This window comes from Myxocyprinus asiaticus, chromosome 14 (assembly GCF_019703515.2).
Source record: "Myxocyprinus asiaticus isolate MX2 ecotype Aquarium Trade chromosome 14, UBuf_Myxa_2, whole genome shotgun sequence".
Classification (NCBI taxonomy): Eukaryota; Metazoa; Chordata; class Actinopteri; order Cypriniformes; family Catostomidae; genus Myxocyprinus; species Myxocyprinus asiaticus.
The window spans coordinates 49,088,256-49,115,515 of NC_059357.1; the positions used below are offsets into that span (position 1 = coordinate 49,088,256).

Here is a 27,260-nt window from a genome sequence, read left to right on the forward strand (position 1 = left end):
GAATGCTGAGCTGTCTCAGAATGGAGGGATCTGAGAAGCGCTGGGATGTGGAGAAGGCAAGGCATGATCAAACAGAGCACACAGGTACACAAACTGTACTCCCCTTCCCTCCCACAATGTCAGGATGAAAGCAGCCTTGTATTCACACATAATCCCTGTACATTTACTCAAAATGTCTCCATTAAAAGCCTGCCATCATGACACTCCTCCCTCTCATCAACAAACACACACACACATACACACACACACACACACACACACACACACACACACACTCACTCATCTGAAAGCTATGAAACACATCTGTGTGTGAACAATATCTGTAACAAATAGAAACTTTTATATGAATGGAGACAGAGGTGGTACTGGAGCTGGGATCTCTGTTCTCATCACTGCTAAGCAGACACAATGAAGATGCTTCCAATCAGCTAGAGAGACATGAATGGCTTTCAGAAACTTCTCAGTTCCTCAAGACTACTTCAATTTCAGGCACTGTCCGAAGTACAGTCACAGTCAACCGCACTTCCGGGTGTCAATGGTGGATATGAGCAGCTCTGCGGTTTTAATTCAATTTTAAGCATTCTTTTATTTAATTTTTTTGGTAATGTTAATAAAAACTTGACAGCCATTTTTTCTTGCTGCATTCAAAAGCAATGCAAATACATATTTCAGATTATTACATTATTTTTAATCGCATATCCTTTCAAAAACAGTCTACATGGTGCGGTGGAGGAGACAGGTGTGGTTCATCCCGTTAGGTCTTACATGGTAATATAATATCATTGTTAGATAATATTTTATCTCATATCTGTCACAGCAGTTGTGCTTTGGAAATTAAATTGCGATGAGAGTTTGTGCGATTCCTTCATGAAAAGTTCAACTCTGTCAACAGCAGCTGCAGGGCAAATGGGTCTTATTAGAGCAGTTGTGATAACAATGGCAGTGATCCATGAAATATCTAATTTATGCCAAATCCTTTTAAGAATCCTTTTTCATGTCCTGATCCACATGAAAATCTGAAGAAGCACAAATCTCAGATAATCTTTTGGTAGCAGGGTGTTTAGACCCCACAAACATCACTTTTGGGGCATTTTCAGCTCAATTTGAACAAAGCGCACATTGAAAGCAGTTCTTTTCTAGGATCCCAAAAGAACTCGGAAGTGCCACCATCGAGAGTTTGTTTGTCAACAATAATTTCATCAACAGAGGCATGAATGGCTTTCAGAGACTACTCAGACAATTCCAGTCAGAAGCACAGACAAAGACAGTGAGTAGCACAGTTACAGTCACAATAGTAGTAACAGTCTGAGCATAGCAACATACACAGTTAGATACACAGACATTATTGCAGTCACAATTAGAAAAATAGCCTGCTACATCTGATAATGCATGCAGTTAACTGGGGCACAAATTAACCACATTATCTCATGCATGAGAAAATGTATTCAATTTTTTATCACCGCAACAGGTATACAGTTGAAGTTAGAAGTTTACATACACCTTAGCCAAATACATTTAAACTCAATTTTTCACAATTCCTGACATTTAATCGTAGAAAACATTCCCTGTCTTATGTCAGTTAGAATCACGACTTTATTTTAAGAATGTGAAATGTCAGAATAATAGTAGAGAGAATGATTTATTTCAGCTTTTATTTCTTTCATCATATTCCCAGTGGGTCAGAAGTTTACATACACTTTGTTAGTATTTGGTAACATTGCCTTTAAATTGTGTAACTTAGGTCAAACGTTTTGGGTAGCCTTCCACAAGCTTCTCACAATAAGTTGCTGGAACTGTGGACCATTCCTCCAGACAGAACTGGTGTAACTGAGTCAGGTTTGTAGGCCTCCTTGCTCGCACACGCTTTTTCAGTTCTGCCCACAAATTTTCTATCGGACTGAGGTCAGGGCTTTGTGATGGCCACTCCAATACCTTGACTTTGTTGTCCTTAAGCCATTTTGCCACAACTTTGGAGGTATGCTTGGGGTCATTGTCCATTTGGAAGACCCATTTGCAACCGAGCTTTAACTTCCTGGCTGATGTCTTGAGATTTTGCTTCAATATATCCACATAATTTTCCTTCCTCATGATGCCATATATTTTGGGAAGTGCACCAGTACCTCCAGCAGCAAAGCACCCCCACAACATGATGCTGCCACCCCCATGCTTCACAGTTGGTATGGTGTTCTTTGGTTTGCAAACCTCACTCTTTTTCCTCCAAACATAACAATGGTCATTATGGCCAAACAGTTAAAAAAATTTTCATCAGACCAGAGGACATTTCTCCAAAAAGTAAGATCTTCATCCCCATGTGCACTTGCAAACTGTAGTCTGGCTTTTTTATGGTAGTTTTGGAGCAGTGGCTTCTTCCTCTCTGAGCATCCTTTCAGGTTATGTCGATATAGGACTCGTTTTACTGTGGATATAGATACTTGTCTACCTGTTTCCTCCAGCATCTTCACAAGGTCCTTTTCTGTTGTTCTGGGATTGATCTGCACTTTTCGTACCAAACTACGTTCATCTCTAGGAGACAGAATGCATCTCTTTCCTGAGCGGTATGATGGCTGCATGGTCCCATGGTGTTTATACTTATGTACAGTTGTTTGTACAGAGGAACGTGGTACCTTCAGGCATTTGGAAATTGCTCCCAAGGATGAACCAGACTTGTGGATGTCCACAATTTTTTTCTGAGGTCTTGGTTGATTTTTTTTTTTTATTTTCCCATAAAATAATTGGCTAATTGCTTAAAGGCTTGACATCATTTTCTGGAATTTTCCAAGCTGCTTAAAGCCACAGTTAACTTAGTGCATGTAAATTTCTGACCCACTGGAATTGTGATATAGTCAATTAAAAGTGAAACAATCTGTCTGTAAACAATTGTTGGAAAAATTACTTGTGTCATGCACAAAGTAGATGTCCTAAACGACTTGTCAACACTATAGTTTTAATGACTTTAACCTAAGTGTATGTAAACTTCTGACTTCAACTGTACGTGTTCTGCTAAGGAAAAGAGGAACTGAAAGGGAGAGAGAGAGAGAGGGGGGGAGAGAGAGAGAGAGAGAGAGAGAGAGAGAGGCCACAGGTCAAACTGGTTTCAGTGTTTTCGCTGAAGCAGCATGTTTCTTTCAGAGAAAACAAGTGTGCCAGGTCAGACATCTTCATCCCCCACACACGTCTACACAAAGAAAACAGACACACACAAACCTGTCACACTCATTTAGTCATTTACCAGCTTCATTCCATTTCAGTTTTTTTTTTTTTTTTTTTTTTTTGGCAATCATGCACAAAACAACATATTGCCATACTGAACAATTAATATGAATGGTGGAACAGTTTAAAACAGCAATAAGCAGATGCATGTTAAATTTTTGGAGCAGTAACCTCTCAGCATACCTCGCAAACATGTGTAATCACTCTCCTGTGATGTGAATTAACCTCATGAGCTGTTTGCAAACACTAATCCCTCAATTTTGTCACATTACTCTGAAATGCTGTTTAAGGTCATCTAACAGCATGAGGGTGTGTGTGTGTGTGTGTGTGTGTGTGTGTGTGTGTATTTTAAGCCCGCTATACACTGTAGGATTTTTACAGTCCTTTAGCATTGTTGATTGTCAGACTGTACGATATGAATGAATTGATATTGCCATGGCACACTGTGTGACATTATGTCAGACTGTACAATACACATCATAGCCGACTGTGAATGCGACTCACGTTACGGGAGCGTTGCGGAATAGAAGCGAAATGGCGAGATTTGCCCGTCCCGGGGGAGCTTTTTTTTTTTTTGGAAAGTCAGGACATCAGCATTTCCGTTGCTCCAATACCACTCCATAATGAGCATAGGCTAAAGAAAGATGGATTTTGTCAAATAGGCCTATAATAAGACTGATCACAAATACAAAAAATTACAGATGTTGAGAATGAACGCGAGTGCGGAAGGTAGCCTACAGTAATAATTAGCTACCACAAGCAAAGATTCATTATGGAAATAAAAAGACTTGTGGCCTGAAAAATGACAAACTTCTCCATTGACATAGGGGAAAACAAAAAATGTAGGTTATAGTACGTCTTTATTCTCTTTTAGATTAGTAACCTATTGGCCTCGTAAAATTTTGAAAATTCATATAGGCTGATAATATATCACGCTTGCAAATTCCCTGTGGATAATGCACAAACGTTACATAGATTTCTATAATTGTATCCAACTGTATCTGCTGATTTGGATTAAAACATTCCATAAATACTTATCAATATTAATTGTTCAAACTTTTTTTTTTGAAAATTGGAGTGGTGTGAATCTTAACTAAAGAAGTTTACAGACATTTAAAGTAATTGTCTGTAAAATAATAAGTAAAATAAAGTTGTAAACAAAATGCATGATAAATGTAAAGAAAAAGACGTGTTAAGAAAATGCAATCATTTATTTATTTACATTTTGTAGGCTCTATATTTATTTAATTCATGGAAAAATGCTTTCATATTGCTGAAGTGTTACATTTTCTCCAAGCATTTTCTGCTTTTTTTTCAATTAAATTTTTTTTATTGATTCAAAAATACACAACAGAGAAAAACACAACACATACACATCGAATCAACATTTAACATTTAACCCCCACTAATATCCCTCCCCAATCACCAACACCACCCTGACCCCCAACGAACACCCCTGTGGTCACATATAACAATACACACACACACAAAATAAATAAATAAATAAAAAATAATAATAATAAACATACATAATTAAACTAAACTTCTCTCTCCCCCTCCCCGAGAGTCCCCCAAAAAACGCTAAATAATTACCCCATTTCCTAACAAACAAGTCCCTAAACCCCAGCCTTCTACTTGCCACCTCCTCGAAAGCTGCCACCCTCCCCATCTCCGCACACACCACTCAGGAAATGATGCCGCTCCGTCCAACTTCCAACCCCTTAAAATAATTTCTCTGCCAAACGTTCTGATTCTGGTCAGAACCCAATTTTTTATATGTTTATCCCCCAAATTTATGACCGCCCCATCACCCAAAATACAGAGTCTGGGGCAAAGTAAAATTTGAGTGCCCAAAACGTCACACATACAACTCTGAACCTTCAACCAAAATTCTTGGATCTTAACACACCCCCAAAAGACACGGGTTGTGTCTCCATCTTCTGACTGGCATTGCCAGCAGGTGGGTGTGTCTTTAAGACCAAGGCTATACAATCAAGAGGGGGTCCAACAGAATCTATGAAAAATCTTGAACTGCATAAGGCGAACCCTTGCATCTCTAGATGCAGAGTTGACAGTTTTTTAGAATCCTAGCCCACACTCCCTCCTCCAATACCAAATTTAAATCTTTTTCCCATAATCTCTTGAGTGAAGTTGAAGCTCCGTCCCCCAGACTCTGAATTAGCAGGGAGTAATACACTGATGCCTCATGACCTTTTCCAAAAGCAGTAATCACCTCTCCCAGAGTATCTGCCACTTTAGGGGGGTGTGTGCTACTCCAAAAAATAGTACAGAGCAGGTGGCGCAGCTGTAAATGCCTATAGAACTGAGATCTGCGAATCCCAAAATGTTGAACCAAATTTTCAAAAGATCTCAACACTCCACTCTCATACAGGTCACCGAGTGTAGTAACCCCCTCACAATCCACTCTGACCAGCAGAAAGGGGACTTAATAATACATAATTTAGGGTTCAGCCATATGCTTGAGGCAACATTTAAATAAATGTCCGAATTAAACACTCTGGCCACTTTTGTCCATACCAAGTGCAAATGCGAGATAATGGGGTGTAACTTAACTTCTCCGATTAGTTTGATAGAAAGGCTTTGCAATGGCAAAATAAGGGCAAGAACTTCCTGTTCAATACAAAACCAGGGAGGGGCTCTCTCAGGTGGAAGCAACCAATGAGCCAAATGTCTGAGACCGAATGCATAAAAATAAAACAAAATCTTGTGTAGGCCTAGCCCACCTTTGTCAATCGGCCTATGTAACTTATTAAAATGAAATCTAGGACACTTACCATTCCAAATGAAGGACTTTGCTATGCTATCAAATTGCTTGAAATAAGAGAGGGGGACATCTACAGGGAGAGATATTTAACAGGTATTTTGGAATACAATTCATTTTAATAACATTAACCTTCCCAATCATAGATAAATGTTATGAAACCCACCTGCCCACATCGCTCGAAAACCTTTTCATTAAGGGGTCAAAATTAACTAAATTACACAAATTTGCTGGGAATAAAATGCCTAAATATTTAATGACCTGTTTGGGCCAATGGAAGGCACCCGGCTGGAAAGCCATTACTGGGCAGTACACTGTCAGAGCCAAAGCTTCAAATTTAGACCAACTGACTCTGTATCCCGGGAACTTAGAAAAGGAATGAATGGGGGCACTGTGGAGCATGGATAGTGAGTAGACGCGTTCCTCGCCTGCTTTTGCATTTAATTCATAATTTACTGCGCATTCTGCTTTACACACACATATGTTGTGAATATAAACACATAAAGTTCTCTAGCATGTCAAGGCAAGCTAATCGGTGTACCCAAGCACGCAAATCAGTAGAGACAGACTCTGAACGCTCCTCGGCTACTATGCAACATGGCGATGGCCCATCACTATCATCTGTGATTGATCTGATTGAGAAATTCAGAAATGAAACGTGAGCTTCAATCGACAGTTAAAGACTACCATTGAATCATTCACCTCTCGATTGCAAGAGGTGGAAACCTCATTACAAGATGTGGATAACAGAGTGCAGATGCTGGAGGGTGTCTGCTCTTGGCTAATGGATGATAACAAGATGCTAATGTCCAAATTAGATGATCTCGAAGGCCGCAGTCACCGGCAGAACCTGCAAGTCATTGGGATTCCAGAGGGGCTAGAGGGACCACAGGTTATGAAATTCATGGAGGAATTATTTCGCGAAACAGTCGGTATTACGGCATCGGAGAATGCACCGTTGCTGGACAGAGCTCACCGCATACCTGCACTGAAACCGCCTGCTTCAGCACGTCCCAGACCAATGGTGATCCGGGTACACCATTTCCAGATTAAACAACGGATTCTCCAGATTGCAAGAGAGAAACCCTTCTTTTCCGTGGAAATAAAGTTAAAATTTTTCCTGACTTCACCCAAGAGGTTGTTAAGAGAAGGATGGCCTTTGCTGAGGTAAAGAAATTGCTTCGTAACGCAGATGTCAAATATGGGCTGCAGTTTCCAGCACAGCTCCAGGTGACATTTCAGGGTCAGCGCTTCACGCCAAGTGAGGCGATGGGGTTTTTTCATGAAAGGATCTTACCGACTTTGAAGCAGTGGGAGGCATGTGTGACGGGAGATGGTAACGATGCTCTGTAGAACTTCAACTTTGCCGCAAATATAAGAGGATAAACACTATTTCATGGATCTGGATGGTTATGGGGCAAGTACTGCTTCTCATATAATTATGCCCAACTGAGTGTACCTGCATAAATATTATGTTAAATTTTATTTATAAATTTGTTACATTTTTATTATTTTTATTATTAGTAGTAGTAGCAGTATTTTCTTTTCTTTTTTTCTTTTATTTATTTATTTATTATTATTATTATTATTATTTTTCTTTCACTCTGGGGCCCATCTTTGTACTGTTTGATTTCTTTATGCAGAGCCCGCTTATATAGAAATATACAGATGGGTATATGTGTGTATGTATATTATTATTTCATTCCAATTTTATTTTGACAGATTGTCATTTCTATACTCACATTTGGGTCAAGGCGATCTGACTATGCAAATAGTATGAGCAGGGTCAATGGACATGTTGGGGATAATGTCCAGGGTGGGGGGGTGTTGAGTTTGGGGATGTTTTTGTGTTCACTTTGTTTTATAGCTATCTATCAATGAGAGATCTGTTGTCCGTATATACATGGGCTCTGTCACTGTTTTGATAAGAACATTTTTTTTTTGTTTCAGATTAATGTCAGGTAAAGCATCTATAAAAATGTGTTCATGGAATGTGCATGGCATCCATAGTCCTATAAAACAAAAACAAATCGTATCTTTTTTGAAAAAGGAAAAAGTTCAGCTAGCCTTCCTCCAGGAGATGCATCTGACTGAACTAGAGCATCAGAAGCTAAAACGGGACTGGGTGGGTCAAGTCTTTCACGCATTCTTTAGTACTAGGAGCAGAGGAGTGGCAATACTAGTTCATAAGCATCTACCTCTATCACAGGTTGACATCCAAACAGATAACGTAGGGAGGTATGTTATGATTAAGGGGATTTTGTACGGAGAACAGGTTTCCTATTTGAATGTCAATGCCCCTCCTGGCTGTGGAACCTAATTTTTCACACGTGTCTTTTCTCTATTTTCTAATTGGCTCCTTGCCTCCTCTGTAATCGCGGGTGACTTCAACTGCTGTATTGTACCTCGACTAGATAAATCACACGCGGTGGCCCAATCAAACTGAAACCTAGGTAAATTGCTGTTAAAATGCTGTAAGGAGGTTGGTCTTAGTGACATATGGAGAGCTCTACATCCCAACAATAGGGAATACACATTTTTCTCTAAAGTCCATAAAAGTTCTTCCAGGATATATTATTTTTTTACAACAACTCACTCCCTTCAAAATGTTTTGACATTTTCTATTGGCAGTATAGTGCTCTCAGACCATGCCCCTATTTATCTTGAATTGATTAGTAATGGGAACCGCCGGCCAAGACATTGGCGATTTAGCAACTACTTGGTTAAAGATCTCCATTTCAGGAGTCATTTTGTGGAACAGTTTAGACTGTTCTTAAGTGACAATGACAAAGAAGATGTGTCACCAGGTCTCCTGTGGGATACAGCTAAGGTTTATACCCAAGGTTTATTTTTTTTATAGCTGCAAAAAAAAAAAAAAAAAAAAAAAAAGAACAGAGGGCAGCCCAAGTAAACTTAGAAAGGGAGTTGAATAAATTACAGAAAGAGCATGATGCCCAACCATCTGATATTTTACAGACTAGAATTGCCACTGTTAAAGGGGCCCTCTAAGCGATCCTTTTGAGTAATGCTGAAAAATCCCTCATGTATGCTAAACACCGTCTCTATGAATTTGGCAATAAGCCGAGCAGATATTTGGCTAATTTGATGAGGCAGGAAGCTGACTCATAGGCCATTCCATATGTGAAAATGCATCCGGTCAGAAAGCATATAATAATAAGGAGATTAATTCAACTTTCCAGCTGTTTTATGAAAAGTTATATAGATTGGAGGTAGACTTTTCCTGTGAGTCTATCATGGAGAGTTTTTTGAATGGCCTCAAAATTCCCAGAATTTCAGTTGAGCAGAAAGAGATGCTTAATAGACCCGTGACTAAAGAAGATGTCATGTCTGCTATTAAAGCGCTACATAACAAGTCTCCTGGAGCCGACGGGTTCACTTCAGAGTTCTATAAAGAATTTAAGGATCTCTTGGTGCCCCTTCTCCTTAGAATTCTATCTTGTTCTTTCGACGCAGGTAGTCTGCCACAATCAATGCTGGAAGCTATTAATGCTGAAAAAAAGTTGGCCAGCAGAAGATTGCTCATCCTACAGACCAATTTCATTATTAAATGTAGACAGGAAGTTAATAGCGAAAGTTCTGTCCAAAAGGCTGGAAGTCATACTTCCAGATATTATTTCCACTGACCAGACTGGATCTATTCCTGGCCGGAATTTCTGTAATAATATTTGCCTCTTACTGAACGTTGTACAGCATGGACAAAATACTCAGATTGGATCGCTAGTGGTGTCTCTTGATGCCGAAAATGATATATTTGACAGGATAGAGTGGCCCTACCTTTTCCGGGTTTTAGACAGATTCAGTTTAGGAAACGATCTTATAAGATGGGTAGGGCTGCTTTATGAGACACCGAAAGCCTCGGTCTTGACCAATGGCATTCAGTCCCCTTTTTTTGCACTAGGCAGAGGAACAAGACAAGGTTGCCCTATGTCCCCACAGCTGTTTGCTCTGGCTATGGAGCCCTTGGCACAGGTTATCAGAGAAGATACAGTCACAGAGGGGATCTCTGTGGGATCAAAGGATCATAAAATATCATTATATGCAGATGACATACTTCTGTATCTGAGTCTTCCATAACTAGAATCATCCAGCTTTGGCAGCTTTTCAGGCTACAGAATAAATTATACGAAGTCGAAGGCAATGGCTATCCAATGCCAGGGTAACTGGACACCTTCTAGCTTCCTACCTTTTCGATGGTCTCCAAAAGGCTTTACATATCTTGGTATTCAAATCTCAACTTCACTGGCAGGCCTTTATCAATTGAATTTTGTCCCATTAATTAGACGTATCAAGGAGGATCTGACATGCTGGACCAGCCTCCCACTATCTTTGTTAGGCAGAGTACACTTAATTAAAACGAACATTCTACCCTGTTTGTTGTATCCTTTTCAGATGATCCCCAAACTTCTTAAAAAATCTTTGTTATCTGAATTAAATAGCTCACTTATCTGTTTTCTCTGGACGAATAGAGGATCAAGGATGAGGTTATCACATTTTCAATTACCTCCGGAGCAAGGGGGCCTGGGCATACCAAATATGAAATGATACCAAGTAGCTTGTTTATGCAGTTATATCTGGGAGTGGATTAAAGAAGACCCTGACAGTTCTTGGTTAGGTATTGAAAAGTGCCTTATATCCCCTTATATATAGTCATTTGCTGTATATGTCTGGGAAAAAGTTAAAGCAACTGTCAAAGGGAATGTCTTGCTGCAGTCCACACTGAGAGTGTGGAAGTTAACAAGAAAATGGGAGGGCCATCATAATAAACACTCCCCTCTCACTTCTTTGCTTATGAACCCTGACCTCCCTCCAGGCCTTAAACCTGGACCTTTTTTGGTCTGGGCAAACAAAGGAATCTCTGCTGTTGGAGACCTAATCATAAATGGTGGTATTATGACCTTTGATAGTTTAAAAGAGAAATTTGGTTTGCCAAAATCCCATTTTTTAGATACCTCCAAGTGAGGAGCTTTATTTCAAATATATAGAAAGCAAACCCACATAGAATCTGCATATCTCCCTTGAAGGAGGTCTTACATGATGAGCAGTGTAGTACAAAACTGATAACAAGATTATACAGAGCATTGTTAGAATCTACAAGGGAAAGTACGCATGGGTCCAACGAGTTGTGGGAAAGGGACTTTGGCTCTCCGACCAATGAATGTGACTGGGATGCCATGTTTTTAGGGCTGTCTGGGTACTTAGTTACCAGCAAGGCAGTTGAAATGCAATTCAGAATTATACACAGGCTGCAGATCTTTCCAGTGAAGTGTCATAAGATGAACAATACGTTTTAAAAGACCTGTATTATGTGTAAAATAGAAGACGGCTCATATTTTCAATGCATTTTCGAGTGCTTTCATATTAGGGCATTCTGGTCAGATGTCAAGAAATTAACAACATGTTGGGAATTGCTTTGGACCCTGACCCACTGGTCTGTATTCTAGGAATTTTTCCATATAACGTTTGGAGCTCTCCCACAGTTCAGCTGCTCAAAATCCTACTATTCATTGCCAGACGGTGCACACTGTTGTAATGGATTTCTGAGAAACCACCTACAAAGGCACTATGGATCGATGGTGTATTAGAAATCGTACTATTAGAGGCTTTGAGTTTCTTCCTCAATAACAAACCATTTCAATTTTATAACATTTGGGACCCTTTCATCTCCCACCTAGGAAATAATGCGAGTTGGACGCTGAAGGATGGACTACGTGGTATCTCATGGACCTAAATGAATTGCACATGGATATTATGAGATGCCCTGTACCAATTTAATATTTCTCTTATCTGTGACAGTATGTTTGCTTTGCTACGATCCCTCTGTATACAAATGTAATTTGTTCTTTATTTGTTCTCAATAAAAAAAGAAAAAAATTAAAAAAGAAAAGGAATTAATAATCCTATTGAGGCAAGGCATAGATCTAATGGGGTCAGAGATGAATAAAAAAATATTATCTGCGTAAAGCACAAGCTTATGCGCCACACCTCCCACCACCACCCCTGGAAAATCATCTTCCCTTCTTATCACGGATGCTAATGGTTCCAGGACAAGACAGAACAATAACAGAGAAAGAGGGCAACCTTGCCGGGTGCCCCTATCCAGAGTAAAATAATCTGAAATTAATCAATTAATTTGTACCGCCGCTACCGGGTGTCTATAGAGTAACTTAATCCATCCAATAAAAGTATATTTCCAAAATCTTAAAAAGATAATCCCATTCTACCATATCAAACACCTTTTCGGCATCAAATGAGATGGCCGTGACCGGAGTCTGATCATTCCCCACTAACCACATAATATTGATGAAACGCCTAATGTTATCAGAAGAGCTGCGGCCCCAAATAAACCCCACCTAATCTATATGTATAAGAGACCATAAGTCATAACTTTACTTAATCAGTTAGCCAGAATTTTTGACAATATTTTTACATCTATCTGGATCAGGGAAATTGGACGGTAACTCTTACACTCGCTTGGATCTTTGTCCTTTTTAAGAATCAGACTGATCCAGGCTTGTGTCATGGTTGGCAGAAGCTTTCCATTCTTTAATGTTTTCTTTAACATTAAGTTTAAATGTCTTTAACAAAATTTGAGCCAATTCTGTAGCATAAGATCTAAATAGAGGCCCCGGAGCCTTGCCTGTATGCAAGGCCTTAATTACCTTGCCAAGCTCCTTCAAGGTTATCTCAGAATCAAGAGAATTTTTTTGCTCATTCGTCAATTTAGGTAGTTCAAATGGTTCCACAAAGTTTCTAATGTCTTCATCAGTAGACGAAGACGTGGAACTATAGAGATCAAGATAGAATTCTTTAAAAGCATTATTAATAATCAATGGCTGAGGTAAATATTTCACCACCAGCAGATTTCACTGAGGGAATGGTAGAAAAAGACTCTCTCTGCTTTATATATCTAGCCAAAAGCTTCCCTGTTTGTCCCCCGACTCAAAGTATGACTGTCTTGCCCTGAATAGCCAAAACTCCACCTTCCATGACAAAATAGTATTATATCTGTATTTAAATCGGGTAAATTCTCTGAGGCCATCAGACATCATTTGGCGCTTCAGCTCTGCCTCGGCACTTTTAATATTCCCTTCCAACTCCACCAGTTCCTGAGCTTTGGATTTTTTGATGAATGAGGCATACTGTATGATCCGACCCCTAAGAACCGCCTTAAGTGCCTCCCAAGCCACGCCCACAGAGGACACTGAGGTCCAGTTGGTCTCCATATAGACACTGATTTCAGCCTTTAGCATTTGTTGGAATTCAGGATTTTACAAAAGGGATACATTAAAGCGCCAACTATATGATTTCCTTTTCTCCATATGTGGCAACACCTCTAAGCTCACCAGGATGTGATCTGAGACTAAAATGTTTCCAATTGAGCAATCAACAACAGATGAAATGAGGGACTTAGATATATAAAAAAAAGAAATCTATTCTAGAATAAATCTTATGGACTGATGAAAAAAATGTATATAAATTTATCCCTACCAGATGGGTTCAGAAGTCTCCAAATATCTGTAAGATCAAGATTTTTACACGTCCTGTGAAGCTTCACTGTTGCACTAGGGGGCTTACACACTTTTGCTTCACTATGATCAAGGACTGAGTCCATCAAAAGATTAAAGTCTCCTCCCAATATTATATTATGAGGGGTGCCAGTGGCTTGCAACATCCCTTCAAGATCTATAAAAAAGCCCTGATCATCAGCATTAGGTGCATAAATATTAGCCAAAATCAAACTTTGCCCCTGAATTTCAGCTAAAATTTCTCTTTATTTTTTTCCCTAGAAAATTCCTAGAATAAAATTCCTTTATAAAATTCCTAGAATAAGACCAGTGGGTCAGGTTCCAAGGCAATTCCCAACATGTTATTAATTTCTTGACATCTGACCAGAATGCCCTAATATGAAAGCACTCGAAAATGCATTGAAAATATGAGCCGTCTTCTATTTTACACTTAATACAGGTCTTTTAAAACGTATTGTTCATCTTATGACACTTCACTGGAGAGATCTGCAATTCTAATTTATCTTTAATCTGTTTGAGACATTTGAACTGTAGATGCTTACTTATCAATGTAATGACTCCCCTGCTCTTACTTGAGCCAGCATTAAAGAAAACGTCTCAGTTACTGTCGTAACCTCCATTCCCTGATGGAGGGAACGAGACGTTGTGTCAATGTAGTGACACTAGGAGTCGATCTTGAGAGCCCGAGACACCTTCAGATCTTTGAGAAAAGGCCAATGAGAATTGGTGAGTAGAATTTGCATGCACTCCCCCCGACATACGGGTATAAAAGGGAGGCTGGAATGCGGATTCATTCAGGTTTTTGCACTGAGGAGCTGAGACAAGGTCCCGGCCATTACAGCGGTGTAGTTCAGCCTGTGGCAAGAGGGACACAACGTCTCATTCCCTCCATCAGGTAATGGAGGTTACGACAGTAACCGAGATGTTCCCCTTCTGTTACTCACTCGACGTTGTGTCGATGTAGTGACACTAGGGGTTCCTATACAAAATGCCACAATGACTGAACTGTGTTACGTGAACTGCCGATGCAGGTGTAGGCAAGCTACTGTGAGCGTAGGAACAGATGCACTTAGACTGCACGTAGCCTCCCCAGACGCCCCAAAACATAATGTAATTTCCCAACAACCCTGAGGGGGGAAGGAGACATATCTAGTATGGGAGCAGGCCATGCCAGCCATGGCCTTTTCTCTCTAAGTTTTTCTCTCCACAGAAAATTTTATTCGGCTGGGGCCTTTAAATGCTCATAAAATGCGCCGGGGAAGGCGTTCTTTTCCATTCCTATTCTTTCAGGGGGAAAAGACCCCGCGGAGGCCACACCCTGCCCTGAAGGTGAGGGTAAAAAAGTGGCAAATACGTCATATGGGCCTAAGGCTGCACATGGAAGAGGTGCAGCGGTAGGTCCTGCCCTTTGTAGGGGAGGAGCTCTACAAACGCAGCGACCGGGGCAGAGAGGGCTCTGCCAAGGGAGACGCGGGTCTACCGAAAAAGGGAGACCGTACCGCGGAAGATAAATCGCAGGAGGTTACCGTGGTAACCGAGACCTGTGGAGCACTTACCCCAGTACAGGGCACGTTAGCACACGTTCTGGGTCCGACTACGAATTCTTCCGCTGAATTCGTGAGCGTCGGCCGGGGGTGTGGTTTGTGTGATGCAGCAGGGCACGCAAAGGCGGGGGGCCACGTTCGTGAGGCCCAGGCTGCAGCACTCGTACGGGGTGCGGCGAACAGAAAAGAAAAAAGGAACAAAAGATTTTCCTCCCAGCCCTCCACCGGGGGATGGAGTGGTCTGGCTACCAGCTCCGGAGTTCCTGCAGACGTCTCAAACCTCGGGTGTCCCATCTCAGGGGCGCTTGGGAGCCCTCTTGGGGGTCTTCGCGTCCGGCTGAGAAGCGGGGGGTGTCCCTCTCCTGCGGGGGGCTCTACGCTGGTGCCGAGGGCTGAGCTCGGGCTGGGGCGGAGCTGGTTGAGTTTGTGTTGCCGCAGGGGGATGCCCTCGGATGGTGTGTGCACTCTTGAGCTGCGTCAGGGCAAGATGTGCTGAATGGCCTCCATCTGTTGCTTCACCGGCGAGATCTGCTGGGTGAAGTCCTTGAAGGTGTCGCTGAAGAGGCCGACCTGGGACATGGGTGCGTTAAGGAACCGCATCCTTCATCTCGACCAGGTTCAGCCACAGGTGGCGCTCCTGGACCACAAGCATGGACATCGTCTGCCCAAGTGTGCGTGCTGTGACCTTAGTCACACGGAGGCTGAGATCGGTCTCCGAGCGCAGCTCTTTTAGCACACATTAGAACTACCCTCGTGTAGCTCTTTCAAAGCCTTGGAACTGCATCCAGGAACTGCACAGAGACAGAAGGGCATCTTTAAAAAGATGCGTCTATAAAAAGACGTTCAACGTCACTGTGCCTGCTCTAATAGAGGAAATATACTCTTTAGAGGAAATTAACTCTTTTAAAGTGCTGTCGAAGCGCCCAGGGGCGTAGTCTGCAGTGGAATTCAGAGTGGACAGAAAGCCGCTGGAATGCACCGTATATCCAACAGCACACGCTTCTGAAGAGGTGAATGGATCAGTAGTAGTATTCAGCTCACTGAAATACAACCGCTCATCTCCGAAAAAACAATCTGAATGAATCTGCATTCCAGCCTCCCTTTTATATCCGTATGTCGGGGGGAGTGGCATGCAAATTCTACTCGCCAAATCTCATTGTCCCAAATCCGCATTAACCCTGAGCACAACAGCGCCAACTGGCATCCATCTTTCTAAACTCAAACAGTCCATGTATGCCTAGGAGAGTCCCCAGTGACAACTCTGCCGTGGAATTGCTCAAGTCCGGTGCTTCTATACAAATTTTGTGAGACAGAATTACACAACAGAAAATAATTTATAAAACAAACTCCAGCCAATATGTGGCATAAGCACAAAGAACATGTAGGTTCGTCCACATAACCATCCCGAAGGTGTGTTCCTCCACAAAACAAACTCCAGCCGCTAGCGGAAACAGAACAAAAATAAATAAATAAAAATGCCGTTCAGTTTCCTCGGGCAGTCAAAGGAATGTTCAGTGAGCCGGCCCGTTCGGCCATTACATGAATGGAACAGATGCCCTAATCACTCTAAGGATTTGTAAGAAATATTCCACAAAACAAACTCCATCCAATAGGAGGCATAAGCACAAAGAAAGTGCAGATACATCCACAAACTGTCCCGAAGGAGTGTTATTCTACAAAACAAACTCTGGCCGCTAGGCGGAACCAACACAAAAAGGAACAAAGAAGGCATCCAGTTTCCTCGGATGATCAAGTGAATGTTCAGTGAGTCAGGTCCACTCGGCTGTATCAAGAGCATCACACAATAACTTATTCCATTGACATTATGAAGGACATTGCATGCTGTGGCATGTAAATACAGGTGCATCTCAATAAATTAGAATGTCGTGGAAAAGTTCATTTATTTCAGTAATTCAACTCAAATTGTGAAACTCGTGTATTAAATAAATTCAGTGCACACAGACTGAAGTAGTTTAAGTCTTTGGTTCTTTTAATTGTGATGATTTTGGCTCACATTTAACAAAAACCCACCAATTCACTATCTCTAAAAATTAGAATACATCATAAAACCAATAAAAAAAAAACATTTTTAGTGAATTGTTGGCCTTCTGGAAAGTATGTTAATTTACTGTATATGTCAATACTCAATACTTGGTAGGGGCTCCTTTTGCTTTAATTACTGCCTCAATTCGGTGTGGCATGGAGGTGATCAGTTTGTGGCACTGCTGAGGTGGTATGGAAGCCCAGGTTTCTTTGACAGTGGCCTTCAGCTCATCTGCATTTTTTGGTCTCTTGTTTCTCATTTTCCTCTTGACAATACCCCATAGATTCTCTATGGGGTTCAGGTCTGGTAAGTTTGCTGGCCAGTCAAGCACACCAACACCATGGTCATTTAACCAACTTTTGGTGCTTTTGGCAGTGTGGGCAGGTGCCAAATCCTGCTGGAAAATGAAATCAACATCTTTAAAAAGCTGGTCAGCAGAAGGAAGCATGAAGTGCTCCAAAAGTTATTGGTAAACGGGTGCAGTGACTTTGGTTTTCAAAAAACAAAATGGACCAACACCAGCAGATGACATTGCACCCCAAATCATCACAGACTGTGGAAACTTAACACTGGACTTCAAGCAACTTGGGCTATGAGCTTCTCCACCCTTCCTCCAGACTCTAGGACCTTGGTTTCCAAATGAAATACAAAACTTGCTCTCATCTGAAAAGAGGACTTTGGACCACTGGGCAACAGTCCAGTTCTTCTTCTCCTTAGCCCAGGTAAGACGCCTCTGATGTTGTCTGTGGTTCAGGAGTGGCTTAACAAGAGGAATACGACAACTGTAGCCAAATTCCTTGACACGTCTGTATGTGGTGGCTCTTGATGCCTTGACCCCAGCCTCAGTCCATTCCTTGTGAAGTTCACCCAAATTCTTGAATCGATTTTGCTTGACAATCCTCATAAGGCTGCGGTTCTCTCGGTTGGTTGTGTAACGTCTGTGTAAGATCAGTGATTGCTAATTACACTTTGTTTAAAAAAAAACCCTTTTAGCCTTTTGACATTTGCATATAAATTACTGACCTGGCCTCCACGTTTACATTTATATGGGTGCTAAATTGCAGATGGTCTTTATCACTATCAAAAGGATGCTAAAACAGGTCACCTCTGGAGTGTCTCCATCAAGCTTCAAACACATTCCACAGAAAGGGGGGTGACCCCCGTGCCAGGCACCAGAGCAGTTGTCTGTCTCCACCAATTCCAATACACGTCACACACACACCTAAAGACATTTTCTCTATTTAGGCCATAGTAAGCAGTTATAAATGTATCTGCTATATGCATGTGTTGTATGTATATTCCCCTATTATATTAACTTAGTTAAAACCCTTTACTTGTATTAGTTAGACGTTAAATGCCTATATTCAAGTGTATGAGTGTATCTCTGCTTTAATATCGTCTGGAGGTTACCTTCTTGGTATCAAAATGATCTTCTCTTTATTTCTCAAACAATAATGTACACCATGTAATCGTGAAATGCATCGAACAATTCTTACTATGTTTTGAATTAAAAGCTGCACTAGCGGTCCAGATCAGCAATAAAATGTGAATGGGCCATAAACGGAGACAAAGGATGTCTCTCCCGCTCAAAATGCATGCCTCTGATTGGCCACTCCACCCACAAAATGGGTGCGGCAATGAACTATTAAAACTCCAGAACGCAGACTAATCATCGCTCAAAACTCTTCTTCTTGAGACCAACACCCTCCAAAACTCTCCTCTTGAGTTTAACCTTCTGGCAGTGTTTACCTTCAAGTAACTTTGTGGATTTGCTGTGGACTTCTTCAACTCACTCCTAAAGAAATCATCGAGAACCTCGTCTACCGCATCAAGACTCTTATTAAGCAACAAACCAATGCAAGTAACCATTTACAACTGATTAGATGCGTGTTTAAGTTTGAACCCCTTTTAAGGTGAATTGTGCCTCTGATGATTCTCATTTAGGTTGTGGTTAATTGATGTGAAATACTGCCATTCTTTGCTCTTCTCTCTCCTTTCCTTACTTTCCTTCATTCTATATATGTATGTTTTGCTTAGTTTGTTTGTATGTTAGTTATAGTTTCATTTATTAAATCCCTTATATTCACAATTGATTGTCTCTGTGTTCCGCTCACAATTCAAAGTCACTGAATGTTGCTCCTTGCTACATGCTAAACTACTGCTAGCACTGTATAAGTAGGAAGGCTATTGTTCCTTGGCCAGGAAAGTAATCTTCCTAGAACTGATAAATAATTATATTGTCTGCTCGGTGGACGGACAGATCAGATGGTTGTAATATCGATTCTGCTACAGTTAATTCTAAGATCTAATCTAAATATTTATTATTAATTATAACCGGTTATAATTAATTATAAATAATTCCCTTTTTAAGCTAATTTGCTACAGTTGTGCATCTTTTTCTTCCACACTTTTTCCTTCCACTCAACTTTCTGTTAACATGCTTGGATACAGCACTCTGTGAACAGCCAGCTTCTTTGGCAATGAATGTTTGTGGCTTACCCTCCTTGTGAAGGGTGTCAATGATTGTCTTCTGGACAACTGTCAGATCAGCAGTCTTCCCCATGATTGTGTAGCCTAGTGAACCAAACTGAGAGACCATTTTGAAGGCTCAGGAAACCTTTGCAGGTGTTTTGAGTTGATTAGCTGATTGGCATGTCACCATATTCTAATTTTTTGAGATAGTGAATTGGTGGGTTTTTGTTAAATGTGAGCCAAAATCATCACAATTAAAAGAACCAAAGACTTAAACTACTTCAGTCTGTGTGCATTGAAGTTATTTAATACACGAGTTTCGCAATTTGAGTTGAATTACTGAAATAAATGTAATAAAACTTTTCCACAACATTCTAATTTATTGAGATGCACCTGTATTTTGCCTTAGTAAAATCCTTAGTGTCTATTCTCAATTTGGCCGGGAACATCAGTGCAAAAGTGACCTTCCATTGATGTAAGAGTTTCTTGTATTCCTTGAATCGATCACGTTTCTCTCTTGTTGAATTCGCAAAGTCTGGGAACAAGAAAATGCTGTGGTTCTTCCAAGAAAGCCTTTCTTTACTCCTCGCTTTGCGTAACACAAGATCTTTATCGGATGATCTCAAATATTTGGCCAGAATTGATCGGGGCCTGTCTCCCTCAGCAGATCTCTGAGCCAGAACTCTGTGAGCTCACTTTCTGCTTATTTATTAAAACTTTTTATATAAAATGAAAAGAAAAAAAATATATTTAAAGAGCTTCAGTAGAGTGATAACTGGGCACAAATATTGCTATTGTGGTGCAAACACGGAGCAGGTGTCTTTCCAAGTGAACTGGGGTGCGAGAGAGGAGCGGACTATCATCTGGCCATCCTAATAGCATTCACACTATACAGCTGTGATGCAAAATTTCTGACACTGCCAGAACTTTGTTGGAGGCAAAAAATCATCGCAAAGGCTATTAATTGGCCGTCTGTGAACACGTCACTCTGAACATTGTAAGATTGTCGATTTTGCCCTACGACAACAGAAATCCTTTAGGATTCCCGAAATTTGTTTCAGATGGCAGAATCATGGCCAAAATCGTACAGTGTGCACCGGGCTTTAATTAACTGTCTCCAGTATTGAGCTAAATCTGACAAAACATCCAAAATCTCCAATTAGAAAAAACTATTCATATATTCAGTAAATAATGTTTTTAATTATGTAGGGGTAGGGATGGTTTGGTTAGGGTTAGTCTGCAGTCATTATAATTAACTTTATGTAAAGACAACAGAAGCCTCAAGAAGCAATATGAAAACAGATAAGTGTGTGTATATGGGGTGGGGGGGGGTTTATGTGACAATATAAAAATGCAAATATATACCCCTAAATCTAACCGTGAGGGTTAGATTTAGGGGTATAGAAAATATCATTAGCTCAATATAAAAACAATATGTCAATGGAAAGTCCCCACAAAGATGGTAAATCAAATCGCTTAAAAAAACATACTAAACTGTGTTTTTTTTTTTAATTTTTTTTTTTTTATGTAAAAATGCAGAAAGTTTTTTGTGAGGGTTAGGTTTAGGGGTAGGGTTATGGTTAGGGGATAGAATCTATATTTCGTACAGTATAAAAATCATTATATCTATTGAGAGTCCTCATAAGGATAGCTGCACCAACATATGTGTGTGTGTGTATGTAGGTAAAGCAAGTCAGATCTTGCCTTTATGGGTTTTAATTAAACATGCTTATTAGGGGAAACCTATTTGGATGGCTACAACACCACCCTGCCTTAAATCCCCCTTATGTCCCCCTACTATTCAGTTAATAATAAATAAATCTACATCTGAAGTGTTGACAGATCAGAATTTCAGCAGGCAGAAAGTATTTCACCCTTTCTCCGATATCTGACACACTAGTTTAGGAGTATTCAGCTTTTAACAAAAAGACATTCCCAAAACTCATCCAGTGCATCCACATATATAACAAATCTTTAGCCAGAAATCTGAAGAGGAAGTGACCTTTGACCCTAGAGTACCTACTGTACTTACCTAATAACACGAGCTCCTCACATAGGGGCCCTCCGAGGGTAAAAGCCACCTTTGGAGACCGGACATGGGAAATTTCCAGTCCACGGAGAGGCTCATTTGGGGTTCCGAGAGAGAAGAATGCTATGCGGCAGTGGAGGATCCGTCCAGACTGCTAATGCGGGAGGTGGACAAAAGCAGCAAACAGAGTGTGAGGACACATGGTTTGGATTTAGTTCCATGTCGTAACGGGAAGAGAGAGACCCTACAACTTAAGTCTTCCTACTTGAGGAGAAAGACGATCCTTCGCTACAATGAGTACCGAAGCATTTCCCAGTCAATCGCCATCTCTCGAGTCTGTGCCTCAAGATTATATCCAATCAGTTCTTTATTGCGTTGAAGTGCCATTGAGTGTCGGGACAGAGATCAGGTAAAGATATTCGGCCGCCAGCTCAGGTGACAGCCACATCAGGCTCTTTCCTCTCTCCAGAAAGAATTAAGCAAAGTCAGGGTATACCCGCTGTGGCAAGAGCAGAAACAGAAGAAATACATTACTTACTGTTCTAGAAATCTAATAAGGCAGGGTGAATATAAACAAAATGTAGTGGAATATGTTGGGTAAATTACAGATTTATTATGGAAATGCAGCAATGGCCAAACATCTCAAGAACTCAACCCTCAAACTTAGTTCTTCCTACTTTAGGAGAAAGACGATTCTACAACAAAATTCAAATTTGGCAAATTCTATGAAATCTCAGTTTCACGGTTACAGAACTTTTTCAAAGCAACTTCGCACAAAACAATTGTTTTCAATTGGTTTTGCTTCAGGACCCAGATTTGCATTTGACATTAAGTGGTCAGGACACAGTACCAAAATAGTTTTTCACAGAAACATAAATGTCCTTAAAATAAAACAGATAACTTAATTAACATTACCATGAAATCCATAGGTCCAACTAGTGCTGGGTATCGTCAGCCGCGATACATATGTCACGATTAAATATCGCAATACACAATATCATAATTGCAACTGAAACAAACCAATCGTGTGAGAGAGGCAGTGGGTACACTAAAGAAACAGTGCATCTTGCGGAATCAGTTTCAATTTCTCTCGTGCCTCACAGAAGTGAAATGCTGGAGTTTGCGCATATTTAGAAGGCTTGCTTTTTTATTACTGAACTATTGGACATTATATGAATATGCAAATAATAAAATTACAAAATTATGCAGGGATCTAACATATCAATACAATATCTTGAGAAAAAAAGATTGTAATATATCGATACATAATTTTATTGGCACAGCCCTAGATCCAACAGTATCCCAAATGATTACATAGCTTAACTGATTTTGATGGTTTCATGCTTTTAGAAGCCAATAATTTACAACACAAAACATATTGTGGTTGGCACAAACCACACTTATCCTCACTACAAGTGAATATAATGCATATAATGTAATCGGGCCGTATTTTCCCACCTGCAGCAATGAGAGAAGACAGGACATGATATGAAGAAGAGGGGGGATTGGGAAATTATGCAAGCTTGAGTCAAACTCGTGTCACCCACATGAGCACAAAGGCTTAATATGTCAGAGCAGACACACTAACCACTAGACTAGGGCTACCCTGCACTCTGACCCCAGCCTAGCTGGGATATATGAAAAAAAAAAAGAATTTCACTGTATATGTGCAAATGTATAATGTGTGATAAATAAATAAAATTATAAAAAATTATTATTGTAATTATACTCAACTTTGGAAAGCTCAGGGGCTGCGAAGCAGGATCCCTAAAGCCTATATACTGTATATATAGGCTATAGGGATCCTGCTTCGCAGCCCCTGACATATACAATACATATATATATATACACACTACCGCTCAAAAGATTTGAAATACTTGACTAAAATGTTTCTCATGAGCTTAAAAATCTTTTGATTTGAAGGCGTGTGCTTAAATGTTTGAAATTATTTTTGTAGACAAAAATATAATTGTGCCACCATATTAATTTATTTCATTATAAAACTAAAATGTAATAAAAAAAATTTCTCATTTTAGAATAATAGTAAAGTCATTAAAACTATGGAATAACATAAATGGAACTATGGGAATTATGTTGTGACTAAACAAAATCCAAAATAAATCAAAACTGTGATATATTTTAGCATCTTCAAAGTACTCACCCTTTGCCTAGAATTTTCAGAAATGTACTCTTGACATTTTCTCAACCAACTTCTTGAGGTATCACCCTGGGATACTTTTTAAACAGTACTGAAGGAGTACCCATCTATATGCTGGGCACTTATTTTTTTTATTTTTTTTTATTAAATTTTAGATTTATAATGAAATAAATTAATATGGTGGCACAATTATATTTTTGTCTACAAAACTAATTTCAAACATTTAAGCATACACCTTCAGATCAAAAGATTTTTAATATCATGAGAAACATTTCAGTCAAGTGTTTCAAAACCTTTGTCCGGTAGTGTGTATATGCAGGTGCATCTCAATAAATTAGAATGTTGTGGAAAAGTTCATTTATTTCAGTAATTCAACTCAAATTGTGAAACTCGTGTATTAAATAACTTCAATGCACACAGACCGAAGTAGTTTAAGTCTTTGGTTCTTTTAATTGTGATGATTTTGGCTCACATTTAACAAAAACCCACCAATTCACTATCTCAAAAAATTAGAATACATCATAAGACCAATAAAAAAAAAAACATTTTTAGTGAATTGTTGGCCTTCTGGAAAGTATGTTCATTTACTGTATATGTACTCAGTACTTGGTAGGGGCTCCTTTTTGCTTTAATTACTGCCTCAATTCGGCGTGGCATGGAGGTGATCAGTTTGTGGCACTGCTGAGGTGGTATGGAAGCCCAGGTTTCTTTGACAGTGGCCTTCAGCTCATCTGCATTTTTTGGTCTCTTGTTTCTCATTTTCCTCTTGACAATACCCCATAGATTCTCTATGGGGTTCAGGTCTGGTAAGTTTGCTGGCCAGTCAAGCACACCAACACCATGGTCATTTAACCAACTTTTGGTGCTTTTGGCAGTGTGGGCAGGTGCCAAATCCTGCTGGAAAATGAAGTCAGCATCTTTAAAAAGCTGGTCAGCAGAAGGAAGCATGAAGTGCTCCAAACTTTCTTGGTAAACGGGTGCAGTGACTTTGGTTTTCAAAAAACACAATGGACCAACACCAGCAGATGACATTGCACCCCAAATCATCACAGACTGTGGAAACTTAACACTGGACTTCAAGCAACTTGGGCTATGAGCTTCTCCACCCTTCCTCCAGACTCTAGGACCTTGGTTTCCAAATAAAATACAAAACTTGCTCTCATCTGAAAAGAGGACTTTGGAACACTGGGCAACAGTCCAGTTCTTCTTCTCCTTAGCCCAGGTAAGACGCCTCTGACGTTGTCTGTGGTTCAGGAGTGGCTTAACAAGAGGAATACGACAACTGTAGCCAAATTCCTTGACATGTCTGTGTGTGGTGGCTCTTGATGCCTTGACCCCAGCCTCAGTCCATTCCTTGTGAAGTTCACCCAAATTCTTGAATCGATTTGCTGGACAATCATAAGGCTGCGGTTCTCTCGGTTGGTTGTGCAGCTTTTTCTTCCACACTTTTTCCTTCCACTCAACTTTCTGTTAACATGCTTGGATACAGCACTCTGTGAACAGCCAGCTTCTTTGGCAATGAATGTTTGTGGCTTACCCTCCTTGTGAAGGGTGTCAATGATTGTCTTCTGGACAACTGTCAGATCAGCAGTCTTCCCCATGATTGTGTAGCCTAGTGAACCAAACTGAGAGACCATTTTGAAGGCTCAGGAAACCTTTGCAGGTGTTTTGAGTTGATTAGCTGATTGGCATGTCACCATATTCTAATTTTTTGAGATAGTGAATTGGTGGGTTTTTGTTAAATGTGAGCCAAAATCATCACAATTAAAAGAACCAAAGACTTAAACTACTTCAGTCTGTGTGCACTGAATTTATTTAATACACAAGTTTCACAATTTGAGTTGAATTACTGAAATAAATGAACTTTTCCACGACATTCTAATTTATTGAGATGCACCTGTATATATATATATATACATAAACATCAGGAGTGTTCAGCATCAAACACACCAGAGATACGTTAAAAACAAAAGAGACATGTCCAATACTTGCTCCAAAACTTCTCAAGTGACAAATCATTAGGATTTGTCAGTCCTCTTTAGCATTTTGCTCTTAAATAACGCAGATCTAATAAGCATTTGCGTGAAGACGTTTTGATGCCGTTATTGCAGGATAACCTATATATATATATATTTCTGTTACTGCTGTTATCATGAAGACAATATATACAGTACTGTGCAAAAGTCTTAGGCACATAAGATCCTTCACAAAAACATTTGTCTTAAGATGGTTATTTATATTTTCAGCTTTAGTGTGTCAATAGGAAATATACATTTTAGACTCCCAAAAATTTATTTCGCAAATAGAAAAGAATAGAAGAACAGGGAGCCCTGCAACAGATGGCATGGTCCCCACAGAGCCCCCCACTGAATACTGAGTCAGTCTGGGATTACAAGAAGAGACAGAAGCAATTGAGACAGCCGAAATAGATAGAAGAACTGTGGCAAATTCTCCAAGAAGCTTGGAACATCCTATCTGCCAACAACCAAGAAAAACTGTATCCAGGTGTACCTAGGAGAATTGGTGCTTTTTGAAGACAAAGGTGGTCAACCAAATATTGATTTAGCTTTTTTTATGTTTACTGAACTTTGTATGACGTTAATTGATAAATGAAAACTATTTATGGCATTATTTTTGAAGACATCCTCACTATGCAACATTTTTCCAAAGTGCCTAAAACTTTTGCACAGTACTGTATATACACTGGCGGCCAAAAGTTTGGAATAATGTACAGATTTTTCTGTTTTGGAAGGAAATTGGTACTTTAATTCACCAAAGTGGCATTCAACTGATCACAAAGTATAGTCAGGACATTACTGATGTAAAAAACAGCACCATCACTATTTGAAAAAATTCATTTTTTTATCAAATCTAGACAGGCCCCATTTCCAGCAGCCATCACTCCAACACCTTACCCTTGAATAATCATGCTAAATTGCTAATTTGGTACTAGAAAATCACTTGCCATTATATCAAACACAGTTGAAAGCTATTTGGTTCATTAAATGAAGCTTAACATTGTGTTTGTTTTTAGTTGCCACAGTATGCAATAGACTGGCATATCTTAAGGTCAATATTAGGTCAAAAATGGCAAATAACAGCTTTCTCTAGAAACTTGTCAATCATTGTTTTGAGGAATGAAGGCTATGCAATGCTTGAAATGGCCAAAAAACTGAAGATTTCATACAAAGGTGTACACTCTACTCTTCAAAGACAAAGGACAACTGGCTCTAACAAGGAAAGAAAGAGATGTGGAAGGCCAGATGTACAACTAAACAAGAGGATAAGTACATCAGAGTCTCTAGTTTGAGAAATAGAAGCCTCACGTGTGTGTGTGTATGTATATATATATATATATAGTGAGTTATTCAAACATGTTTGACACTTATTCGTACTTTAATTAGTCAAGTGAGATTGAGAGTGTGCATGTTTGAGAGACAGCCCACGTGTATACATACTATTCTATGAACGCAC

The 27,260-nt window shown here is 39.9% G+C and overlaps 1 pseudogene; it reads right to left on the bottom strand.

Annotated features, from left to right (window-relative positions):
• LOC127452161 (uncharacterized) overlaps nt 1–27,260 on the bottom strand; it is a 272,954-nt pseudogene that overhangs the window by 174,936 nt on the left and 70,758 nt on the right.